The 15,805-nt window shown below is 38.9% G+C and overlaps 1 protein-coding gene across 1 annotated transcript in view; it reads right to left on the bottom strand.

Annotated features, from left to right (window-relative positions):
* Window positions 1-15,805, bottom strand: part of SGCD (sarcoglycan delta) — an 852,328-nt gene that overhangs the window by 781,135 nt on the left and 55,388 nt on the right. The window contains exon 2 of the mRNA XM_029218575.1: window positions 3,273-3,351. The gene's annotated coding sequence lies outside the window, so the exon portion shown is untranslated. The remainder of the gene's footprint in view (window positions 1-3,272; window positions 3,352-15,805) is intronic.

Raw genomic sequence — 15,805 nt, 5'->3', positions numbered from 1 at the left:
GCCACGAGACCACAAGTTTCTTGAGGGTAAGTTCACATCTTCACAGTGTAGTCTTTTTCCCAGCACTTAGGCCTTCGATACAAATTTACTGAACAAATGAGACAGTGATGATTACCACGACAGCCCTGACTCTAAGTTAAATAATAAAAACTCCGTGTCCTATCCTGGACTCTCACTTTTGATGCCATTTGGTAGAATGAGGTAATCACTAGTTTTAGAGAGAACAATGTCTATAACAGATTCACTTTTTTAAAGTTGTAAAACAGTACACATGTGATTCTATTTGAGTAAGAAAAAGTTAAACATGTATGTGTCTACAGATAAATGTACAGCCTATGCCTAGATATCATCTCGTAAGGCATCCACAGACTCATTTTAACAGTCGTTTGTAGGAATGTAATTTGCCTAAGGGGGTATATAGACACACTTTTTTATTTCATACAAAACTGTGTAGTTTGGGGTTTGTTTGGGTTTTGATTTGGTATTACCAAAATTTACAATAAGCATATGTCCCTTTTGTGATTAAAGGAAACAACTTACAGAGCTATCGCACAGTTAGAGGAAAGTAACAGGCTGATAAAGGGACTGGATCCCATGAGAAATGAATAACCACCGAAAGAATGGAGACATTCAGCCTAGAGAAGGCCAAGGCAGAACACAATAACCGTCTTCAAATACTTACAGAGCTGTGGTCATGCAGAAGGGAGCAGGCTGCCCTCTGCAGGGCAATATGAGGACCACTGAACGATGGCAGGCTCAAGGATGTAAATTTCAGCTCAAAGTTCTTTCCCTCCTTTGAGCTTTTTGACAGTAAAATGGGCTGCTTTGAAGCAGCCAGTGCTACACCCCTAGAAGTAGAGATTTCTGCAACAGAGAATCTGTGAATAGATTTCAGGGGTCAATAGGCCCCTAAGATTAGGTTCAAACTTTGTTGGTGTATTTTCTTGGAGAAGTGGATCCATAACCTGCTTCAACTTCATGTAGGACTCAGTGACCCCCAAATAAAGGGGAACCAGTAGAGACTGAATGACTATTTATCATCATTGACATCAAGGGGATTCATACACTCTTGAAATTTTAATACTCTCATCTATACCAAAGATCAAAAATTAGAAAAATAAAATGCAGTTCTGGAGTTTTTTGGTTCCCCCTCTATGCAAAATATTTACTTTTCAAAATCAGGTATTACAGTTCATGGAGGGCAAAGACTATGTCTTATATGGCTCTGTTTCCTCTGTATCAAGCACAGCTTCTTGTACAAAGTAGGTGCTTAATAAATATTGAATAAGTATATGGAGCAATACATGAGCAAACTCCTATGGTAGATTTTTCCCTTTTCACTGCTTGATATAGCGATTACATCAGAAAAGTAGAATTCCATATAGGAACTGGTGGCGGCACAATGATAATGATGACAAGGAAAATGCTATTAAGCACTTACTGTGTGTCAAGCACTTTACGCATTTTATTTGTAATAGCATGAGTAATGCTTACAGCAACTATTGAAAGAAAATGAGGCTTAGATTCGTTAAATAACTTATCAAGGTTATGTAGCTAATAAGTGATTCAAATCAACTATAGCATGTGAGCTCTTAGCTTCAATGTTAAATTCTACTGAGCAAGTATACAGTCACCTGGACTCTGGTCTTAACACTGTCATAGCTGTGTGAAGAATTTAGGCAAGGTGCTTCTCTGTCCTTTATTTTTCAAATCTGTTACGTGGGAAACAGTATACTAAGCAAAATCTGGAAGGTAACATATTATGATGACGCAGGGCATGGATCGTGCTTATTCATTATGAGCAAATTTTACTCGACACTCTGAACAGAATTGTAATACTTGTTTTAAAATCCTTGCCTGCTAATGGAGTGATCTCTGTTTATTGACTTGTATATGCTCACATGTTTTTATTTATATAAATCTAGTAATTGGGGATAGAATCCTGGATATTGTACATGACAGTTTGTGGCTGCATTCTGTTATGTTCCTCTGAATAGGTGTGTTTGTTGCTGTCACTTGCTTATTCCAGCAGACATTTAACTTGACTTAAAGTCCAAATTCTGCCTCCACTGCAGTGGGTATCAGCGGAAATCTCCGTTAATTCTCTTAGCTTTCACATTTGTATGGTTTGGAGGTCATTTAGAGAGTTGGGCAGAGTTTATATGAAAAATTAGGGGCTTCCCTTTATGGTGCTCTCCTTTCTAGAATTTTCTACTTCACTTTCCAGCCTCTCAAGTAGCCTCAAATTCTTTTTTCAAATTCCTCATGCCAGTAAGATTATAGGTGTTAGCTCTCACAGCAGTAAAAAAACATAAATAACTAGGAAACCCACCCAGTGCCATTCCCTTCTTTCAAGTATCGACTCCCCTCCAATTTTCTGTCTGCTTTATGTCACTTTCCACTGTTTTCATTATATATCTATATATAGAGACACACGCACACACACACACATCCCCGTAATTTCTAATGATCTGTAGGAGGGTGATCCAATGGAAGCCAGTCCACCAACAGCATGGACTTTGAGGTCAGGCAGATTTGAGCCCCTGCCCTGACTCTCCCCTAGACCAGAGCATTCTAGCCATTGTGTTAATTACAGGTTACAAGTGACTTCTCAGGCCTTAAGGTCTTTTACCTCCACCACAGTTCACCCCAATGTACAGTATTTTCATTTTCTAAGTGTGCTGGAACATAAAAAAAGATTGAGAAACACTGTCTTAAACAAAGCTATTTCACCTCTTAGAGTCTGACTTGTTTTGTAAGTCAAAAGGGCTAATAATTATATCTATCCCAAAGAGTTACTGTAAGGATTAAAGAACACAATACAGGTAATGTGTGAGACACTGAACATACAGGCATTCAGAAAAATCTTATTATTATATTAATATTGTTGACAAAATTATCAACAATTATTAATGCCAATGTAACCATAATTTTTATTGACTTAAATAATGTCAATGATTACTACTGGCAACATAACTGTGACAGGAGCCCCACCCCCAAACTACATGAGAATATTCACAGTTTCCCCTCCCCTCCACCTTGTAAGGATCCTGCGCCTCCTTGCTGGGTTCCTGTACTTGACTCCTCATGAACTTATCAAGCAATAAGAATTAAAGTAGCACTAGTTAATTTCTTAGTGCTTCTCAGGTACTGCTCTAAGTGGTTTATGTGCATAAACTTATTTAGTCTTCAAATCAGTCCAATAACACACATATTATTACACCTTCTTTACCAAAGAGAAAACTGAGATTCAGCTTGGTAAAATCACTTACCCAAGATTAGACACCTAGGCAGGGCTGGAGACAAGGTTTGAGTCAGGTGATCTGTTACCAGGGTCTGCTTTCTCAACAACTATAATTTGGAAGGTAAAGAAAGAGAACTGGGTAAGTAAACAGGTTAAATGGATTTACACTAAAAGAGGTGGGAGGGGGATACGTGATGGAGAAAAAGCTGGATCTGTAAAAGAAGAGGAGAAAGTAAAGTCCAGAAAGGGATGGATTTGGGGGGAAGATCTTTGGGGAGTATGCAGCACTTAAGATGAGACATTTGGGGAGGAGCAAACTTGGGGAAGATGGATAGAAAAACATATCTCTTTAGATTGGTTGTTACACAACATGCTTTGTATTCCTTCCAGGCAAGTTTCAAGACCTGAGATAAAGATGTAAATTGCTTTTAAATTCTTTGTGGTTTGGTGGCATGGAATATTTTTGCCTCTGCTAAATGTGACACCATATTGACCTTCTTTTGTTCTCAAACAGTGTGGCTTCAGCTGGGTGATAATGGTGATACTGACTCTAAGACTGACAGTGAGGGTCATGAGGTCAGTGATTAAGAGGAGAAAATAATAGGATTTGATGTAAAAATCCCAACTTTGACTCTTACTAGTTGGGCCCTTAGACCAATTATTTAAACTCTCAGTGTGACAGTTGTCTCATCTGTGAAATGAGAAGAATAATGTCTACTTCACAGGTATATTGGTAGGACTAAATGAGATACTACATGTAAAGTACTGGATATAATGCCTGGCACTGTGGGAAATCGAAAACTGTTAGTTCAATTTCCTTCCCCTTTCCCTTCTTTCTCAAACTCTGGAATCAAAACACTCCCTGCCGAGAACAGCTACTACCTTATGAGAAAAAATCATTGCTGTAGTATCAGCACTTTTGTTAGTGGCCCAATTAAGTAAACGCCTATGAAATTCATGTACACCTCAAATGGACCATACATGATACCCAGGCCAAGAGAGGGGAAGAAAAAGGCAGAGTGATTAATGAAGCCCCGGGAACAGCCAGCCTGATGCCACATAAACAGCCACATGTCTGTTTACTCATCTATAATTTGTTTATTTTTACTTTTTTGAGTCCCAAACTCAGAAGGGGCTGTCAGATGAGAAATTCAATCTGAAGTGATTCCCTAAACACACTTATCCTGGGGCAAACCCCGGTTTATTTCAGGCTGACAGCTGGCACCTGTGGCTTGCAGTGAAATACTCTCTGACACTGATAGAAAGAGACAGGTGGCAGGGCTGCCACCAAATGCCACATTTGATAGATAAAGTGATCTAAGTATCACAGGCACCAAGGATGTCATTAGCGATCACTGCTTCCCCCTCAGAAAGCACCCTACAGGCCAAGAAGGCAACAGAGAATGTAGCCCTTGAGTGTCTGTATATGCAGATGTGTGTGTTTGCATGAGGAAAGACAGTTCCTATCACTGCGGTTTAAAGAAAGAGCACTGGACCTGGAGTGCAGGAAAGCTGGGTTCAAATCCTGACTTGGCCATTACTGCTACAGGGCCAAGGGTAAGTTAGAAACCTGTGAACCTCAGCTGGCACCCTTCTCATCTCCTCTCTATATCCTCAGCAGTTAAATGCCACTTCCTCAGATAACCCTTCCCTGATCACTCCCACTCCCAGACAAATTTCACTCTCCTTGTAATCAACTCAAATAACACCTCACACAGTGTTCATATCACATCTGTAATTAGACAAGTGTTGGCTGCTTATCGACTTAAGGTCCATCTTCAATACTACATTGTAAGCTCCATGAGGGCAGAGACTGCATCTTTATTATCAGGCTGATCCCCAGTGCCCTGCACATTCACCTTCCCCAATCTGCTCATCCCAGCATAGCAGCCACCGCAAACATCTCATTTCGATTGCTCCAGACTACTCCAAGTCCCTTCTTCAAAACTCATCCCTTTCTGGTTTTTTCCTTCCCTTTCTCTCTCCTCTTCTTTTAGAGATCCAGGCTCTTCTCCATCAAGTATCCCTCTGCCTCTTTTAGTGTAAATCAGTTTAACCTTTTCACTTCCCTGGTTCTGTTTCTTTACTTTCCAAATTACAGCCATATCCCAGAGATACTGTGGGTTCAGTTCGAGACCACTGCAATAAAGCAGATATTGCCACAAAGCAAGTCACACAAATTTTTTGGTTTCCTAGAGCATATAAAAGTATACATGGGGCTTCCCTGGTGGCGCAGGGTTGAGAGTCCGCCTGCCAATGCAGGGGACATGGGTTCATGCCCCGTTCCGGGAAGATCCCACATGCTGCGGAGTGGCTGGGCCCGTGAGCCATGGCCGCTGAGCCTGTGCGTCCGGAGCCTGTGCTCTGCAACGGGAGAGGCCACAACAGTGAGAGGCCCGCGTAACGCAAAAAAAAAAAAAAAAAAAGTATACATGGCAGCTGATTCCAGTATACTGTAGTCTATTAAGTGTACAATAGCATTGTATTAAAAAACAATGTACTTACAGTATTTAACAAATACATTATTGCTGAAAACTTCTAACCATCATCTGAACCTTCAGCAAGTCATAGTAGCGACATCACAGATCACAGATCACAGATGACCATAACAAACATAATAACAATGAAAAAGCTCGAAATATTGCAATCATTACCAAATTGTGATACAGAGAAAGACTTAGAAAATGCTGTCAGAAAAATGGCACTGACAGACTTGCTAGATGCAGGGTTGCCACAGATCTTCAATTTGTGAAAAATGCAAAAAGCATTTTTTACAAATTGCTTTTTACAATTTCTTTTTACAAAGCAAAGTGCAAAAAGCAAAGCACAATGAAACAAGGTATGCCTGTATAGTTTTTGAGAAAATAAGCTTGGTAAAGACGTTATCTGGATTCAAACCTTGGCTCCTGCATTTCCTAGAGGTATGACCTTGGGCAAGGTGGTGGACACATTAACCCTGTCTCTAACCCTAGCACTAAGCTAGCTTGCAATTGCTGTTCCCCTGCCTGGAACGGTCTTCACCTGACCCTTTCCTGGCTGCCTCCTTTTCAAGGTTCAAGTCAAACAGGACTCCTCAGAATGGCCTTCCCTAAGCCCACACCCATCACTCTCTAACTCATTATTCTTTTAATTTTCTTCCATAGCAGTTATCGCTGGCTGATACTATCTAGTTTGTGTACTTGTTTAGTATCAGTCTTTTCCCACAACAATGAAGATCCATAAGGATAGTAACCTCTCCTATCTCTTTAAACACAGTAGCCAAGTCCCGAGGACAATTTCTGGCCAAGATTGGCCTTTCAACAAATATATTTTGAATAAATTAACTGAATAAATATCCAACTATTTCATGAGTAAATGAATGAATAAACAAAAGTGACTAAAGTATGGTAAAGTCTAAGTGTCCAAAAATATGTAAAAATGCCTTGCGTCAGCCAGGATTCTTAGTTGCAAGCAACAGAAACAAATTCTGGTTGATTTAAGCATAAAAAGAATTTGATCATAGGGTATTAGTAAACTCAAAGAATTACAGGAAGAATTCAAAACCTGTAGGGGCTTTGGACCAAATATATTACCCAAATCAAGTCACAGAATGATGTGAGGACATCATTGCTACTACTGTTCTCAAGCATTAGACATAGCAGCTGGCACAATGACCATGTCTAACGCTTAGGGCCAGTAGCCGCAGTGAACACTGGTAGCTCAGGAACCTTATCGATACATCAAGAATCTTGCCCCTCCAACAGTTCTCCAGGCACCCAGCTTTACCAAGTAATTAGTTCAAGTCCAAGTCTGGGGCAGGCATAACCAACTGAAGGACTGTAAGCCAGATGCCCAACGTATTGTAAGAGTATGGGGAAAGCAAGCAGCCAACATTTTCAGCTTCTATAAATGGGAAAAAGGCTGTGATGTCCACCTTGAGTCACAGAGTGAGGCATTCTCCAAACATGGGAATAAGGTTCAGGTGCTGAACAGTCAAAAATAATGACAAATTTCCACTACAGTGCTCAATAAATATTAACCAGAAAACAATCCAGTGACCGAGCTTCTCTTTTATAAAACAACTGACAATTTTTTGAAAAGGGAAGACACGCAGAAAACTACTGCTTAATTCTTTAAAGCTGTATCGAGTTGAAAACACACATTTTACAACTTTTTCATGAGTTATTCAGTTTGTCAACTAGCTGGGTATTAAATGTGCTTGAGTATTGATTTGAGGGAACTCTTGTCCTGCATAGTTCAGTGCTATGCAAAAAAAAAAAAAAAAAAAACAAACATTAACGAGGTATCTCACCAACACAACTCTGGGGATGTGAGTTTACTGCCAAATAAGCCAGGCCATTTTCATGGCCTGCATTTTCACGGCTTGCTGCTCACCTAGGAAAAGAATTCCTCAACTGCTTTACAAAAATGCAGAAATCGAATACTTTTTACTGAGGCAGCTGCTGACTTTGTGTCTGCACTGTGCAACATTCTCTAACATGAGTTAGTGATTTGGTTTGGACCCACACCGTCCCATCTGAGGAAGCGCTGATAGGATTTAAGAATCAAGATGCCCATCTACTCCTAAGCAAACTTGTTTGATCAGAGACACACTCAGTGAAATATGAATCTTGACAGGAGTCATACAGGACAGAAAAAAAAAAGAGAGGGAGAGAGGGGGGAGAGGAGAGAGGGGAGAGAGAGAGAGATGGTATCCCCCAATGTTAGTGTCCTAAAGTTCCCGGTGCCTAGATCGTGGTTTCACTCAAATTCCTCTTTTTGAGCTTGGATCTTAGCTTTTCCTTAATTCTGTGAACTTTTCAAATAGAAAATAAATAATAATAAATAGGGTCAGATTCTTTTACTTTTAAACAATGAGCTTTATCGTGTCTCTGTGTGTGTGTGTGTGTGTGTGTGTGTTGAGAACATTTAAAATCTATTCTCTTAGCAACCGTCAAGCATATAATATAGTATACTTAATGATAGTCACCTTACTGAACATTTGATCCCTAGAATGTATACCTCTTATAAGTGGAAGTTTGTACTCTTTAACCAACACCTCCCAATATCTCCCAGCCACCCCCAAGTCCCTGGCAACCATCAATCTGTTCTCTGCATCTATGAATTTGGCTTTTTTAGATTCCACATATAAGTGAGATCATACCGTGTTTGTCTTTCTCCGTCTAACTTATTTCAATCAGTATAATGCCCTAAGCTTCAGCCATGTTGTTGCAACATGGCAGAACTTCACTATTTTTATGGCTAAATAATATTTCATTTTATACTACACTTTTTATCCTTGTAACTCTGATGGACACAATGTTATTTCCATGTCTTGACTATTGTGAATAATGCTGAAAAGAACATGGGGGTGCAGATATCTGTTTGACATAGCAATTTCATTTATTTTGCATATATACCCAAAAGTGGGACTGATGAACCATATGCTGGTTCTATTTTTAATTTTTTGAGTACGCTCCATACTGTTTTCCATAGTGGCTGCACCAATTTACATACCCAGAAAGCGCACAAGTGTTCTCCCTTCTCCACACCCTTATGAACAGTTGTTATCTCTTGTCTTCTTGATGACATCCATACTAATAGATGGGATTTAATATCTCATTTCGGTTTTGATTTGCATTTCCCTGATAATTAGTGATGTTGGGTACCATTTCATCTTTGTCCATTTCTATGACTTCCCTGGAAAAAAGTCTATCCAGGTCCTTTGCCCATTTTAAAATCAGATTATCTGTAATTTTGCTATTGAGTTGTATACATTTTTATGTATTTTGGACATTAATCCCTTATCAAATATATGGTTTGCAAATATTTTCTCCCATTCATAGGTTGCTTTTTCATTTTGTTAATCTTTTTTCCTCTGTGGAAAAGCTTTGTAGTTTGATGTGGTCCCATTTGTTTATTTTGGCATTTTGTGCTTATTCTTTTGGTATAACATCCAAAAAAATCATTGTCAATGCCAGTAGCAAGGAGCTTTTTTCCTTTGTTTTCTTCTGAGAGTTTTATGGTTTCAAGTCTTACTTTTAAGTCTTCAGTCCATTTCTAGTTAATTTTTGTGAGTAATATAAAAGATGGGTCCATTTTTTTCTTTTGCGTGTGAATATCATTTTCCCAGCACAATTTATTAAAGAGAATATCTCTTCTCCATTGAGTACCCTTGGCTCCCTTGTCAAAGATTGGTTGACCATACATGCATGGGTATATCTCTGAGCTCTTAATTCTATCCCACTGGTCTATGTGTCTGTTTTTAATGCCAGTATCATACTGTTTTGATTATTATAGATTTGTAATATAGTTTGAAATTGGGATGTTTGATACCTCCAGCTCTCTTATTCTTTCTCAGGATTCCTTTAGCTATTCAGGAAATTTTGCAGTTTCATATGAATTTTAGGACTGCCTCTTCTGTGGAAAAAAAAAATGCCACTGGAATTTTGAAAGGGATTGCTCTGAACCTAGAGAGAGCTTTGGGATGTCTTAACAAAATTAATTCTTCTAATCCATGACACAGGATCTCTTTCCATATATTTCCATCTTCTTCAATTTCTTTCACCAACATCTTCTCTTACAGTTTTCAGTGTATAAATCTTTAATCTCCTTGGCTAAATTTATTCCTGAGCATTTTATTGTTTTAATGCTATTGTAAATGAAACTGTTTTCTTTATTTGTTCTTCGGATAATTCATTGGTATTGTGTAGAATACAACTGATTTTTGTATGCTGATTTTGTATTCTGCACCTTTACTGAATCTTTTATTCATTCCAAGAGGTTTTTGGTGGAGTCTTTAAGGTTTTCTGTATATCAACATAAGATCATGTCATCTGCAAACAGAGACAATTTCACTTCTTTGCTTCTGATTTAGATGCCTTTTATTTCTTTTTGTTTCTTAGTTGCTGTGGCTAGGACTTCCAGTACTATGTTTATTAAAAGTGGTGATAATGGGCACCCTTGTCTTGTTCCTGATCTCAGAGGAAAAGCTTTCAGCCTTTCCCCTTTGAGTATGATGTTAGCTGTGGACTTGTCATATATGGCCTTTATTATGTGGAGATACATTGTTCTATATCCAATTCATTGAGTTTTTATCATGAAAGGATGTTGATTTTTAATAAATACTAACTGTGCATCTATTGCTATGATCATATGATAGTTCTATTTTATTCTATTAATGTGGTGTATTACTGAGCCGTGGATGCTGAACAATCCTTGGGGATATATTTCACTTGATCATGGTGTATGATCCTTTTAACGTACTGTTGAAATTATTTTGCTAATATTTTGTTGGGAATTTTTGCATCTGCGTTCATCATTTTTTTCTTATAGTGTCCTTGTCTGGCTTTGGTATCAGGGTGATGCTAACCTCCCAAAATGAGTGTGGGAGTGTTGTCTCCTCTTAAATCTTTGGCAACAGTTTTACAACGGGTGGCATTAAGTCTATCAGCGTTTACCATTTAAATTTACCAGGGAAGCCATCTGGTCCTCAGTTTTGTTGGCAGGTTTTCTTTTTTTTGTTACTGATTCAATCTGCTTACACACTGTTGGTCTGTTCTTACTTTCCATTTCTTCATGATTCAGTCTTGGTAGATTATGTGATTCTAGAAATTTATCCATATTAGGCTATCCAATTTGTTGGCACATAATTGCTCATAGTAGTCTCTTATGGTCCTTTGCATTTCTGTGGTATCACTTGTATTGTCTCTTCTTTCATTTACAGTTTTATTTATTTGAGTCCTCTCTCTTTTCCTCTTGGTAAGACTAGCTAAAGGTGCATCAATTGTGTTTATCCTTTTAAAACACCAATTCTTAGTTTCACTGGGTTTTTCTATTGTTTTCTTATTCTCTATTTCATTTATTTCTGCTCTGATCATCGTTATCTCCTTCCTTCTGCTGACTTTGGGCTAATTTGTTCTTCTTCTCATTCCTTGAGGTGTAAAATTACATTGTTTATTTGAGTGTTTTCTTCTTTTCTTAATGTAGGCTTTAGTATAGAAGAATCTTCTATCAGTCCTGCTAGGGATTCTGAGGATTTCTCAGACCTCTTCTATGGATATACCTATTCCATAGTTCTTGTTCCCTGAGAGGACTTAGGTGGGAATCCTTAAGATCATTTGCCTTCTCTCTATCCTTCAAAGCCAGGCTGGGTGCTGATAGCCTCCCCCCCATTTGCTTTCCCTAGGGTGGTGCTTAGTGCTGAGGTTGCTGTGCTTTCTCCCCATCCCACAGAGTCTGGGCAGCTTTGGGCCAGTGCTGGCTAGTAGTTTGCAAAGGATTGCACTTGCCACCCTCTGGGGCACACACAAGGAGCTGGCCACAGGGTGGGGGGCCATGTGGATGAGGCATGTGGAGCATAGGGGATGACCATGTGCCAGTGGGGGGAATGCACAGGTCAGCTTTCCCCAGCTGCTCACGGGCAGGCTTCCTGATGGAATCTGTGAAGTGGTTAATAGGACCCGCATCCCTTTGATGACCTCTGAGGTTCTGGCTGCTGTTCTCCTAGCCCCTCACTGCCCCCAGGCATGCAGCACACCTTAGCATTCTGGATGGGGAAAGAACAAAGTGAGCCGCTTTGGCAGCATCTCACAGCTGCGAAGCCAGAAGCTCACACACAAACTCTCAGTTTAACCCATGAAAGAAATCGCCAGTCAAACAGGTCTCTCCTGACACTGAGCTCTGCCTCTTTGAGAGGGAGGTGACACTGGTAAAGTGAAGCAGTTCCTCTGACCCTCTTCAATGTGGCTAATCTTGGATTGTTTTTGCTCTAACAGTATGCTAGACCTTCTCTGCAGGACTCCCAGACTTCCCCAAAGTCATTCTTATCCATGGATGATTGTCAAAATTGGTGTTCTTTGGTGGGGGGGAAGGTAGAAAACTCCTATCCCACCATTTTGCTGATGTCACTCCCACAATGAGTTTTAACTGGTACAGCCTCCTCTGGAAATAATCTGAGGATAACTGATAGAATAATATTAACGGTCAAAGTTTAATTAAACACACAAAACACAGGCTCTGGGGCAAATGCTTTATGGGCATCATATTATTTTAACCTTCCCAAAACCTTCAAGATAAGTATTCATTTTTTTATCCATTTTGCAGCTGAGAAAGCTGCAGCTTAGAATGGTTAACTGCCCACCCAAGGATGCACTCATGGAAGTGGCATAGCTCTCAGTTCCATCTTAAGCCAAAGCCCATACACTTGACCACTATGCACAAGACTGTAAGAACGGGATTCATTCATTCATTCACTCACTCATTCATTTAATAATTATTTACTGGACATTTATAATATACTAGGTTCTGCTCTAGAAATGGTGAAAGATAAACAACATTCTCTGTGCTTGTGGAGTTACATTCCAATGGTAGAGACAAACAACAATAGTAAACACCGAATAAATAAGCATTATACTTGCTTGATGATAAATACAAAGCAGAGGCTAAAGAAGCCTAAGGAAATACAGAGAGATAGGGGTGGTATTAACATTTGGTAAAAGAGCGAGAAGCCATGCAAGCATCTGGGACAGAGCATTTGAGACAGACACAAATATCAAGTGTTATCATCCCTGGGATAGGGGTGAGCCTGATGTGTGCTGAGCCACAAGAAGATGTGTGTGGCTAGAATAAACTGAGAGATGATACAAGGAGTAGAAAGTAAAGTCTGGCTGATAGATCAAGGCCAGATGATATGGGAACTTTAGAGTCTGGTTGCCACTTACAGTCCTATCTCTAACAGTGGTTTATCCTTAGGAGGCTCTCTGGGCTATTTCCTTACTTATAAAATGAGAACATAACAGAGGTAGGAGCAGGGGACCTGAAAGATCCTTTCTAGCCTTGACATTCTGTAGTGAGACAGAGCATATGCTGGATGACAAGGAAAAGGTAAAAACTGAATAATGAATTGAGTCACTGAGGGAGGGTGGTCACCTCGAACATATCCATCTTTTTTGCGTATGAGTCAGTGTGAGGGTTTATAAATAAAGCTATTCTTTCCAAATACTGTAGGTTCATCTGATAAACATGTTTGTTTCATGATTCATTAAATATAAGGAGATAAGCCAAATGCCCCTGACATTTAAATCAAGGAAATTAAAAACATTTGGAAAATCAGTGCAATGCCCTACCACTCTGGTGAAATTATTTTGATCTGATGAAGGTTCAGTGTGAGATAGATATTGGATACATTTATTGAATTGAATTTTTCCAGGAAAAAAAAAATAGCACCTAGGACTGACCACTTTAGAAGTAAGTCAAATCATCTTTGAATTAAAATGAATCAAAATAATCCATGAAATTTTGTCCCATGCAGAATATAAAGCTAACGTCAATATATTTCTTCTGATTATTCCTAGTGATACAAACTTTGCCTAGGAAAATGCCTTTCGATGGTAGCTACCTGACAGGTATAGGCACAGATAATGCCCAGAGTCAAGCTAGGTGTGCAAGTTCAAGAAAATGTATTCATTCCCTCAAGAAACTTACACTCTAGAGAAAACCTACAGTCAGGAAATAATTAAATATATAAATCAAAAGTGTGAAAAGTGCTATAATGAAATAGTATTGTGTCATGGGAGTACACGATAGGATGACAAAACTATTCCATTGGTGTCAAGCTAGAGAGGAAGTGAATGGCAAAAACACACATAGTAAGTGTCTAAAAGCAAATCTGAACCCAGGTCTCCTGATTTTGAAGCTACACATCATCTTGCCAAATGAAATGCTAAGAATAGCTAACATTATTTCCAGACTTAATATGAACCTGTAATTTATTCAGTGCCAAAAAGCTAACAAAACTTATGTTTAATTAAGAGAATGTATTCTTTAGCAGGATACCAGAAACACCTGCTCAACAAAACTGGATCGTTAGCTTCATTTCTTCAAGAGCTCCTATAAAATTAAAAAACAAAAACCCCTGGGCTTCCTTGGTGGCGCAGTGGTTGAGAGTCTGCCTGCTGATGCAGGGGACATGGGTTCGTGCCCCGGTCCGGGAAGATCCCACATGCTGCGGAACGGCTGGCCCATGAGCCATGGCCGCTGAGCCTGCACGTCCGGAGCCTGTGCCCCGCAATGGGAGAAGGCACAGCAGTGAGAGGCCCGCATACCAAAAAAAACCCCCAAAACCCCACAACTTTTATGTCTCCTATAGAAACAACTGTGTAAGTGACATTAAAGGAAGGTAACTATTTACAAAGGTAACAGAATATTTCTGGTGCATGTGTAAATGAGCCTGTTTAGATTGACTGAAATATATTCACAGACAAGTATTTATAATATTATAATAAAAGTAGAAAAAATAAACCATTAAGGAGTTGAAGCAATTTTGAACAAAATAGTCGTTTTCTACATCTTTCTACTTTCTTATAACCTCCCATGGAACTCAGACTACAGAGGGTTATAATAAGTTTTATCTGTTGCAAATAACCAAAAAAAGCCTTCTGCCCTTAAAAACCTTTAAGAAAGCTAGAAAGAATGAGAAGAGCTTTTCGTTGCTGTTTAGTAATTTTACCTTTCATGTGACTTGTTTCAAATACTATATGATTATTCAGTTTAGAAACATATTCCATCAGCATACAAAAAAAACTCCACATGAAACCATCTGCAAATGTTAAGCTATTCTAACCATCATGGAAAATGAGAATACCTTGGCAACAATAACTGAGAAAAAAGGAGAAAAATAAAAATGAGTAACTCTAGACTCATAGCCTCAAAAACAAGATTCTAAAAGGCTTATCAAAAAATCTGATACAAATGTCAGACATTATGATTACCATGATGGTTCTCGTTTGCATGTAACCTTTCACCTCAAAATCATTCCAAGTAATGAGGGCAAGAGTATCTTAACCCTAAACTTTTCAGTGACTCCCAATAGTCTGGGATAAGAATAGTCTCTGAAATTCCAAAATGTGTGAGCGGAAAGGGACTCTTCAGAAGATCTATCTCAGCTTCCTAAATAATGATATTCAGGAAGCATGTTAATTTCAGGCCATCATAATTAGTGTAGATGCCAAAACAAGACCCATGTATATACTGTCTACAAGAGACCCACATCAGACCTAGGGACACCTACAGACTGAAAGTTAGGAGACAATTGTGAATAGCTCGGTGATTTGTGACCACCTAGAGCGGTGGGATAGGGAGGGTGGGAGGGAGATGCAAGAGGGAGGGGATATGGGGATATGTGTATACGTATAGCTGATTCACTTTGTCATACAGCAGAACCTAACACACCACTGTAAAGCAATTATACTCCAAAAAAGATGTTAAAAAAAAAATGAATTGGAAGATCACTAGGGGATTAGAATTAGGAAAGAAATAATATTTTACTGTTCATTTTATACCCTGCTGTATTGTTTGAAATTATTATAATGAGGAAATATTATTTTTAACTTTTAAAAATTGAATAAAATTTTAAAAATAACTAAAAATCCATTCACACTTCTACAGATGCCCCCCAAACCCAATCTCAAAATGATTCAGAATATAAAGAGAATTCATGTATACTTTAAAGATGTCCTTGAAGATGCTTGCTTTAAGTTGTTGTATAAGATACATTTAATTTATTTGTCCCGAAAGTTACTA

The sequence above is a fragment of the Monodon monoceros genome, unplaced genomic scaffold, assembly GCF_005190385.1.
Source record: "Monodon monoceros isolate NGI ecotype Baffin Bay Population unplaced genomic scaffold, NGI_Narwhal_1 Super_Scaffold_12, whole genome shotgun sequence".
NCBI classification, from domain to species: domain Eukaryota; kingdom Metazoa; phylum Chordata; class Mammalia; order Artiodactyla; family Monodontidae; genus Monodon; species Monodon monoceros.
Note: the sequence above shows the minus strand (reverse complement) of the source record. Positions and strands in the feature narration are given on the sequence as shown.